Here is a 10,930-nt window from a genome sequence, read left to right as displayed (position 1 = left end):
ATCCCTGGCACAATCGTCATCTCCACGTGGATCTCCGTGACCCCGCCGCGCCGCTCATGGAGATTCACCGGGCTGACAAACCCGCCATGACCGCACCATACCCTACTGACTTGATGCCGATCGATAGCAAGCAAGGAAATGGTGGTGCCGGCGGCACGCGTCATCGACTAGCTCCGTCCACCATCTTCGCCGCGCACGGCGCGGCCAGGTCGTCCCGCGTCATCTGCTCCTCCGTTGACCTCATGCCGCCGCTTCCTTCCCAGTCCCTGTCGCCCCTTCTCTCGACCTGACGGCTAGCGCTCTTTGTTCCCTCGGGTCGTCCATTCGTCGTCGTCGGTTCGACCCAGGAGCAGCGGTGGTAGAGGTGCAGGGCGACGAGCCCCCACCAGAGCCGCTCGATGCACCCCCCCCCCCCCCCCCCCCCCCCCCCCCCCCCTCTACGTCCACTGCAGGCGCTCCTCCTTCTCCTCCATCATCAGGAGGGTCTCGACTGCAGTTCTACTCCAGGCTCCGCATCCAAGCAGTACGATTCCTAAAAAAATTTTGGTCGACTAATCATTTTGGTTGGTTAATCTTCATACACTGACCACTTGCTACTATTGATGGCGTAGATTGCAACGAATGGCAAGGTTGCGTGTCTCAAAGTAGAAATCTCAGAGGTGTCGCTTCCTGCCGTATTCATGCGATGGAGGAGGTTCTTTCATGATTCCTTAGTTGTTTTTGGTTCGATTTTTTATCTCGCGGCGCTCATCTAGGTCTTCTGTTGCCCCCTTGTTGTTCTAGGCTTAGGTTTTGTTGTTGGATTGGTGACTGTCGCGAACTGGTAACACGTCAGCTTGCTATTGTCTGCCATCTCTGTTGATCGAGGTAGCTTTGCTGGTTCTGCTCTTGCTCGGCCATCCCGTTAGGTGTTCATCTTATCCCGTTTTTCTCTGTCCGTATTTTGTTGTGCCTGTATTTAAGCATGGATTGTGCCTTAATAGATCTACTATTTTTGTTGGGCTTTGTCTTTTGTGTGGGGTTTGCTTATTTTTGGTTATTCATTGTTTGTGGCAGGATGTTTGCTGTCAGTTGTCCGTACGTGAATAAAAGAAAATCTTGTGTTGCTCTGTTACTTTGTTTACCAGTCATTCACTTTTTTTTTGTTGATAATGGAGTATCCTTTTTGGGCTAATCTTATATTTTTCTTTAGGTTGCCACCGATGGGAATACAACCAGTGGACATGTTTTGCTTGTCAACGACCAGAACAAGAACAAGTCAATACTTATCTGTATATGTTCAACTTTGTGGATGATTGCAGGCTTTGTGTTCATAGTTTATATGGTTTGTCTTTATATCTAGTCCATGGTCGCTGTATTGGTCTATCATTCATCTACCGGCTAATTAACCATAGAAAGGTCATGGCATTAATAGGATATATTTTGCTTTTTTCCTTTACAGAAAAGATTATTATCGGGCTAACAGTGACTCAATGCATTGCTTGACACAATGATTTGAGATTAACTATAAGGGAGTTTATTCCTAGCTTCTAGCCCTACATAAAATGGCGGATGGTTCAGTTCCTCATTTGGTGCTTTTCCTTAATCTCCACCTATATTATACCAAGACGATGCCCCTGAATGAGCGAGACAAGCACATCATCTGCTCAAGCCATAGTTGGCCAAATTGTAAGGTTTTATCTTTCTGAAATTTTTCCTCTACTTAGTAAGGTGCGGTAAATGCAAGCACTCTTAAGGCTTTTTCAGTTTCCTCTAATCTAGTGGAAGCACATTGATGCTTTCATTTTAAGTGGGCCATGATAGTCGAACAAAGAACTTAATTTTGTGTTCCTTATACCTAATTGTGCCTTCATAGTTCTTGTGATGGTTGCTTGTGAGTGTTGTTGGGGAACGTAGTAATTTAAAAAAAATTCCTACGCACACGCAAGATTATGGTGATGCATAGCAACGAGAGAGGAGAGTATTGTCTACGTACCTCGTAGACCGTAAGCAGAAGCGTTATGACAACGCGGTTGATGTAGTCGTACGTCTTCACGATCCGACCGATCCAAGCACCGAACGTACGGCACCTCCGAGTTTAGCACACGTTCAGCTCGATGACGATCCCTGGACTTCGATCCAGCAGGGTGTCGGGGATGAGTTTCGTCAGCACGACGGCGTGGTGACGATGATGATGTTCTACCGGCGCAGGGCTTCGCCTAAGCACCGCAACGATATGACTGAGGTGGAATATGGTGAAGGAGGGCACCGCACACGGCTAAGGAACGATCACTGTCGGTGTCAAAACCGGCGGATCTCAGGTAGGGGGTCTCGAACTGTGCGTATAGGCGGATGGTAACAGAAGACAAGGGACATGATGTTTTTACCCAGGTTCGGGCCCTCTCGGTGGAGGTAAAACCCTACTCTTGCTTAATTAATATTGATGATATGGGTAGTACAAGAGTAGATTTACCACGACATCAAAGAGGCTAAACCCTAGAAGCTAGCCTATGGTATGATTGTTGTTCGTCCTACGGACTAAAACCCTCCGGTTTATATAGACACCGGAGAGGGCTAGGGTTACACAGAGTCGGTTACAATGGTAGGAGATCTACATATCCGTATCGCCAACTTGCCTTCCACGCCAAGGAAAGTTCCATCCGGACACAGGACGAAGTCTTCAATCTTGTATCTTCATAGTCTTGGAGTCCGGCCAAAAATGATAGTTCGGCTATCCGGACACCCCCTAGTCCAGGACTCCCTCAGTAGCCCCTGAACCATGCTTCAATGACGACGAGTCCGGCGTGCATATTGTCTTTGGCATAGCAAGGTGGGTTCCTCCTCCGAATTCTTCATAGAAGATTTTGAACACAAGGATAGTGTCCGGCTCTGCCAAATAAGTTCCACATACCACTGTAGAGAGAATAATATTTACACAAATTCAATCTGCTGACGTATTTCATGGCATGACATCACACCACGGCCAAGCCTTTATTCGAATTGTTTTTACTGTTCCACCTCAGCGCGTTTAGCGAAGCGGTTTCCTTGGCACGTCTTGTCAAAGCAGAGATCGTGTCCCCTTATTCCGGGATTCTCATCAATACGGGCATGGGTAACCCAACCATGCCCGTTGGCACGCCCCCTCTATCGAAGGCGAGTCCCAAACGACCACGGGGAGGGCTCTTGGTATTCAACCTCTTTATAACGAGACCAAGGCCGGCTCCTTTCTTTCAATCTCAATCGAGTCCGCCCCTCGCCTCGAGTTCCAACACTCAAAGCTCCAGATTTAGGCGCTTCGGACCTTCGACAATGTCCAGCTCCGACTTGCAAGGCTGGTGGATGCCTTCTTCCGTCACGAAAGAAGACGTGCTAAAGCTGAGAGACGCCAGGTATCTAACCGGCGAAATTTCGCATAGGCTGCCTGCCCAAGGGCAGGCTATTCCTACTCCCGAGCCTGGTGAGAGCGTGGTGTTCGTGTCTCACTTCCTTCGGGGTTTAGGCTTCCCGACGGACCCCTCCGTGAGGGGGCTCATGTTTTATTATGGGCTGGAATTCCATGACTTGGATCCGGAGTCCATCCTCCACATCTCATCGTTCATTGTCGTATGCGAAGCCTTCCTCCGCATTACCCCTCACTTCGGATTGTGGCTCAAGACCTTCAAAGTGGAGCCGAAGATGATCAAGGGGCAGCAAACAGAGTGCGAAGGGGTTGTTATAAGCAAAAATATTGACGCTCCATGGCCCGAGGGCTCTTTTCAAGAGGTGCTCGGTTTATGGCAACAGGAGTGGTTTTACATCACCGCTCCCAGGGGCACCAAATGGGTGGCGCCTCCTGCCTTTCGCCCGAGTCCTCCACAGCGGCTGGCGTCATTTTTTCGAAAAAGGGTGCTTTATTACTTAAAAGGTTTAAGCATTACACCCAGCCTCTGCATAACTATGATGCACACAGCCAAACAAGTTCTCTCACACAAACGAAAATTAAGAAGGCGAAATACAAAGAAACAGAGTATGTATAACGCCTAAAGAGGAGGTGGGCCGATCCTAAGATCATGCTGCCACCCATGTTGGGTAAAAGTATCCCTCGCCGTATCCTCCAATCGTGTACACACCTCCGTAAACAGGCCTCGATTCTCCACACGTTGTAGAGAGGACCATAAACGAAGAGTCCCGGTACACCTGTAGATAACCTGCATCAGAGAAGTACTTTTATCCTTAAACACTTTATCATTTCTACATAGCCAAAGCGACCAAATAACGGCAAGTGCTCCCACCCTAAGAATAGTTCTGAACCTGTAATCTATCCCATGTAACCAGTTGCCAAATACATTAGCAACACTACAAGGAGGATACAAGCCAGAAGCTATCTGGATGACTGACCATATAGAACGAGCCAATTTGCATTGGAAGAATAAATGTTTTATTGTCTCATCATGATGATAAAAGACACATTGCGGGCTTCCATGCCAATTTCTCTTAATAAGGTTATCTTTAGTAAGAATGACTCCGTGACGAAGATACCATGCAAAGATTTTATTCTTTAGAGGTATCTTCATCTTCCAGATCTTCTTATTATTATCAACTGGCACATCAGACTGGATTAACGCTCTATACATAGACTCCACTGAGAATTGTCCATTCCCATGTAGGTTCCATCGAAATACATCAGACCCATGTGACAAATGCACCATGGACAAACGCTGGAGCAGGATATACCATGATTGAAGTCTGGGTCCAATTAAATCTCTTCTGAACGTCACATTTGGCGGAAATGATTCCATTACCGTGGCGATAGTATCACCCTTATGACGCACAATGTTGTATAGAGCCGGATATTGTTCTCGGAGTGTGGCATTTCCCAGCCACTTGTCCTCCCAGAATCTAATTTCCGAGCCGTCCTTAATTGAGAAGGATCCATAGGAGAAGAAATATTTCTTCGTAACCATCAGACCTGCCCAAAAGTGAGAATCCCCAGGCTTCCAGTATACTTGAGATACCGCCTTGGAACCCACATATTTCCTTCTCAGGAGGGTTTGCCATACACCATCTCCCGTCATTAATTTAAACAACCATTTGCCGAGGAGGGCCCTATTCTTAACCTCAAGGTCATGAATGCCCAACCCGCCTTGGTCTTTGGGACGGCAAACCACACTCCATTTAGCCAGTCGATATTTCTTTTTCTCGCTATCTCCTTGCCAAAAGAATCTTGATCGGAAATAATCCAATCTATGTAAAACTCCTTTCGACAATTGGAAGAAGGAAATCATATATAGTACCATGTTACTTAGTACTGAATTTATGAGGACCAATCTTCCACCCAGAGACAGCAGTTTACCTTTCCAACTGCTAAGTCTTTTTTTGCAGTCTCTCCTCGACGTGTTTCCATTCAGCATTTGTGAGTCGTCGATAATGTATCGGTATCCCCAAGTATGTGATCGGAAACTGGCCCAACCCGCATCCGAATAGTTCAGCGTATAGGTGGGAGTCGTCTTGAGCCTCGCCAAAACAAAACAATTCACTTTTGTGAAAATTGATCTTAAGACCTGAGAGTTGCTCGAATGCGGATAAAATTAATTTCAGATTTCTCGCTTTCTCGAGGTCATGATCCATGAAGAGAATCGTATCGTCGACATATTGAAGTATAGAGAGACCACCATCAACTAGATGATTTACTACCCCATCAATTTGGCCATCAACCTTGGCACGCTCAATCATGACCGCTAGCATATCCGCCACTATATTGAATAGCATGGGCGATATGGAGTCACCTTGTCGCAACCCCTTTTTCGTTTGGAAATAGTGTCCAATGTCATCATTGACCTTAATGGCAACACTACCTCCAGAAACGAAGCTATGAGTCATAGCGCGCCACTCTGCAGAAAATCCTTTCATTCTGAGAGTCTGTTGAAGAATATGTGATCAGAAGCGGCTGGCGTCATGGGTCAACAAAGGGCTCGACTGGGGGCCGTCCAAGGATGTTCCTCTGCTGCAGGGCCGTATTCGAGACCTCCAAGAGAGAGAGATCAATCTGGTCGTAGTGGCGCAAGTCATGCTGATTCGGCGCCTTCTGCCCTACAAATGTCGCCCCCTCCGCATGTGGGAATTTAATTCGGAGGGACCACGAGCTCTCCAACACTTCATGGGCGCGACGCCTGTGGAGATGTATAAACTGTTCTTCGGATCACAAGAGATGTGTCCGGACTTGACCGAGGACGCAGGTCTGAGCTGCAATCGCCCGGATACTCAAGTAAGTAGTCCTGTGCCCGGACACGCTATCCATACATTTATCATAAACTTGCCCTTTAAAGAGCTCTCCTTGAACAGGAGTGGATAGCGAAAGCAAAACTAATAAGGTGTCCGGCCCCCCTCCCTGAGACCACGCCGGATCCTGTGTTAACCAAGATGCTAGAGGCCGCACCTTTGGAAGAGGGCAAAGGGGGGAACAGGGAAGCTACTACCTCCGCGAAGGAGGCTTTCAAGAAAGGGGGGATCGAGAATCTCTCCCTCCAGGGGGAGAAGAGGACCGCTTCTGAAGATCCGGAGGCCAAGGCCTCAAAGCGGGGGAAGAAATCTTCACCAGAGGGTCCTGCGCCGGGAGGAGCCCCGGCCGCACTATTTCCCCAAGGGAATCAGCCCTCCAGCGAGCCGTAAGTAGAAAGGGGAGTTTTGTAATAAGGGACATCCCTGTTTTTATTTCTGAAGATAATCGAAGTTTTACCTTGTAGTTCGGATCTCAGCCCTTCTCAGCAGAGCTCACCTTCGCGGGATCTTCGTCCGGAGATGATGGAGAGCGAAACGCCTCCATCTGCCGCACCGTCATGTGGGGCGGACGACCCTGAGGTGTCGTCGCGGAGGGTTTCCCCGAGTCCAGCGGGGCCGGGAGGTCCGGCACCAGCTGGTGTACGGTCGGAGGAGCTGAAGGATCTACTCGGGCGAGCGTCTATCTCAGAAGATCACCGTGCGTTAATGGGTACGGTGATTGAAAGGATTTCATCCGCTGAGAGCGGATTGCATGAAGCCGTCAGAAGTTTACTGACGGGGTTTGAGGTACGCGAAAATGATATACCTTTTGATAGTTTTGCATATAGAATGCGCCCTGTATAGATAGCAGCCCCTGAGACTCGATGCATTGTCGAAAGTGACAGCGCGTCGAGGATCATAATCTCAGTTGTAAGATGTCGCCTGTCTTATATAGGTGGCGGAGCGTCCGGTGGCCAGCCGGACTGATCAATATGCCGAACTGAAGCGGCAACTTGACGTGGCGAATGCGGACATCGCGCTTGTCAATAAGCGGCTTGACGAGTCACAAGGTATGCAACTTCTCCGCGAACACCTGGTAAGGGAGCTTGACGCCCATGCCTTACAACATGTATGCTTTATGCAGATGGTGCCGCTGCTATGGAGAACCTTCGGGCGGAGCTAGCCCGAGTCAAGGAGCAAGCCAGAAAAAGTGATGCGGCTGCCTTGAGGGCCGCCGAAGAGCTAAAAGCCGAACAGGCTGCTCACTGCCGAAGCATGGAGGAAATGGCCGAGATGGCCGGGAAGTTGAAGAATGCTATCGACCTCTTACGAGTTTCTTGAAAAAGAACGTCGAGCGGAGCAAGAGGACCTGAAGAAGGCCACCGCCGAAGCCAAGGATGCCCGTTCCGCGAGGAGAGTTATAAAGGAGGAGCTACGTCAAGCCGGGGATATCACGGCTGGAAAGCCCTTTCCGCTGCGGAGGAAATTTACGAATCCTAAGTATGCTCAGTTGGGCCAGCTGTGGGGTGCGGAGGATGCTTATCTGGATTTGGCGGCGAGTGCCGCAGACGCGGTCGCACACTTCCGAGGCCAAAAGGATCACGGAATGGAAGAGCTTTTTTGGTCGCAGTTCCATAGTCCAGAGCGTCCGCTTCCATTAACCGATCGGTTAGCCGAATGGGCTGAGCTGAATAGGTTGTCCGGACTTGCCATGAAGGATGTCGTGACTCGTTTGTGGCCGAAAAGGCCCGAGCCAAAGAGTTATTTTGGCTTGGTGCAGCAGTTCCTTGGTGCGGTGCCGCATATCGATGCAATGAAGCGGTCGGCATGCATAGAGGGTGCGCGGATGGCTCTTGCCCATGTCAAGACATGCTGGGCAGAGATGAAGGCCACCGACGTTGCATCCGAGGATTCGGACAGAAGCCAAGTACCTGCCGAGCACTATTTTGAGGAAGTCCTGCAGGGCGCTCGTTTAATAGAGACGCAGTGCTCGAAGGATATTATGTTCTAATGACATGTATGATTTGTGAAACGATGTTTCAATATAATATAAGGGCTTTTTATACTTGTGCGTTCAAGTATTGAAATACCTCATGTGCGGTCGTTAATGTATATGTGTATATAACCTGAAAGATGGCAGTCTTCGGCTTCAGCCCCCACGCACATAGTGCGAGGGTGTTTGCAAAAAAAACGCATTTTCACACTTAATCCAATGCCTTGGTCCTGTGAAGGAGGTGATAGCGTAGCAAACTAGGCAACCGGACTATAATGCTTTATCACTTTCACTTAGCCATAGGAGTTCGATGGTGGGGCCACTATATAGCCCCTAGGGGCACCGCGCTCTCCGAATTCGGGGCGCTTATGTGCCTGACCGAGAAACGGTCCTTCGTTAATGCGGAGGAATTCTAAACATTCCGGTGGGTCATCGAGTGGTTGACCAGTCTCACGCTATATCATGACAGTCAGTTTTCGGCTTTCTCTACTGAGGTGCTCACCAGGCCGAACCGGGGCACAATTGCAGTAGTTCTCCTGGTGCCGTGTTAGCCGATTGAGCGGAACGTAAGGCAGCAAAATACAGGAGCCGGGCAAACCCAACATTTGACCAAAGACATGATTCGGAGTTGATGCATATAAGGCCTAACTCGAGACGCCGAACACTCCCTAAGGTATTCGGTCTTCATGAAAACGGGCAGAACAATGCCCTAAGCCCCTAGTGTCCAGGTACGTGCAAAAATTTCTGACGCGGCCGATGCCAAAATGCCAGCCTCCTCCTCGGTTATAGCAAGAAACCGGGGGATGTGAAATAACAAGAGACAGTAAAAAAGGTTTACGCAGGGTCTTAATTTGAAAAGAATCCTTGAAACGGGTCCCTGCTGCACGTCTGTGCCTGTGTCTCCGTTGTGCCGTATCCTGGACGGGTATAGCATGGCATTCATCTGCAAAAGAGAGGAACTTAGTTGGAAAGAAAAGATCGTGCGAAAATGTATTTTAAAATAAACAGAGTATGATTCAAAAAATGAATAAAATTGAGCTTTATTGTCTCTTGTTGTACATGTGTGGAGCCCCTTGTAAGGGGGTACGCGGCTAGTAAGCCCCTTGTTTATTTATACCGGACTCGCCTAACCGTGTCCGGGGTCTGAATGACCTGTTTAGGTGCTTTGATCAGCAAAGCCGGATTAGTGTGTGGCTGTCAAGGCAGTCTCACATTCTTCCGTATTCGAGGATCATTCGAAGTTTCCCTTTAATGAGATGATGTCGCGTGGACCGGGCATTTTGAGTGTAAGAGATGCATAATGCGGTATTGCGTTAAAGCGGGCGAAAGCTTCACGTCCCAATAGTGCTTGATAGCTACTTTTAAATGGGGCGATGTGGAAGACTAACTTTTCGCGATGGAAGTTGTCGGATGAGCTGAACACAACTTCTAGTGGTAGAGAGCCCGTACAATGGGCATATGGGCATGGCATCACTCCTTTAAAGGAAGTGTTGCTATCGCGAATTTTGGTTGGGTTTATCCCCATTCTGCGGATTGTGTCCTGATATAACAGGTTTAGATCACTACCGCCGTCCATTAGGACTTGTGTAATTTGTAGTCCGTCGATTGTAGGATCTAATATCAAAGCAGTCCATCCTGCGTTTTGGATACTTCCGGAGTAATCCTGATGGTCGAAGGTGATTAGTTTTGACATCCAGTGTTGGGACTCCGCTGGGGTGGACCGTGCGACGCGTATTTCAGTCGGCGCCGCTCTGTTTTTCCCTTTTGTCACTTAAAGTGAGTTTACTTTTTTGACCTCTTGTGGGAAATTCTTTTGTTTTCCGGTGCTCTGCTTGTGGGGTTCGTCGTCGTCCTCACTTGGTGCGTCGAGCCCCTTGTGTTCGGCGTTAAGTCGGCCGGACTGCTTGAAGACCCAACAATCTCTGTGGGTATGGTTTGCAGGCTTCCCGGGAGTACTATGGATTTGGCATATCTTGTCCAAGATTTTGTTTAGGTTGGATAGCTCGTCGCTGTTGTCCTTAAGAGGCAGTTTTTTGTTGTTCTGCCGAGAGCTTTTGAATCCGGTGTTGACTGTCGTGCTCTTCGGACTGTTTCCCTTGGTCCGACGCTGGTCCTTACTGCGTCGTGGTTTCCCATTTCCATCCCTGACTTCGGACGTACTTGGGTCGCTGGTACTGCACCTTGCCAGCCAGCTATCCTCTCCCGCGCAAAAGCGGGTCATGAGGCTTGTTAATGCGGCCATTGTTCTTGGCTTTTCCTGGCCGAGGAGTCTGGCGAGCCATTCGTCTCGGACGTTATGTTTGAAAGTTGCTAAGGCTTCGGCGTTCGGACAGTCAACTATTTGGTTCTTTTTGGTGAGAAACCTATTCCAGAATTTTCGGGCTGACTCTCTGGGTTGTTGGGTTATGTGACTTAAATCGTCTGCGTCCGGAGGTCGAACATAGGTCCCTTGAAAATTTGCCCGAAACGCATCCTCGAGCTCTTCCCAACTTCCAATGGTATTTTCCGGGAGGCTTTTGAGCCAATGCCGGGCTGGCCCTTTGAGCTTGAGGGGTAAGTTTTTTATGGCGTGGAGGTCATCTCCTCTAGCCATGTGTATGTGCAGGATGTAATCCTCAATCCAGACTCTAGGGTCTGTTGTTCCGTCGTATGCCTCTATGTTTACGGGCTTGAATCCCACTAGAAATTCATGATCTAGCACCTCATCGGTGAAACATAGGG

The 10,930-nt window shown here is 48.9% G+C and overlaps 1 long non-coding RNA gene across 1 annotated transcript; it reads left to right on the top strand.

Moving 5' to 3' along the window:
- The first annotated feature begins 424 nt into the window (after positions 1 to 424).
- Positions 425 to 1,504, top strand: LOC123111220 (uncharacterized). The gene is made up of 2 exons (XR_006454283.1): positions 425 to 523; positions 612 to 1,504. It is a non-coding gene; the product is annotated as an uncharacterized lncRNA (long non-coding RNA).
- The last annotated feature ends 9,426 nt before the right edge of the window (positions 1,505 to 10,930 follow it).

The sequence above is a fragment of the Triticum aestivum genome, chromosome 5B (genome assembly GCF_018294505.1).
Source record: "Triticum aestivum cultivar Chinese Spring chromosome 5B, IWGSC CS RefSeq v2.1, whole genome shotgun sequence".
Lineage (NCBI taxonomy): Eukaryota > Viridiplantae > Streptophyta > Magnoliopsida > Poales > Poaceae > Triticum > Triticum aestivum.
This window is presented reverse-complemented; position numbering and strand designations above follow the sequence as displayed.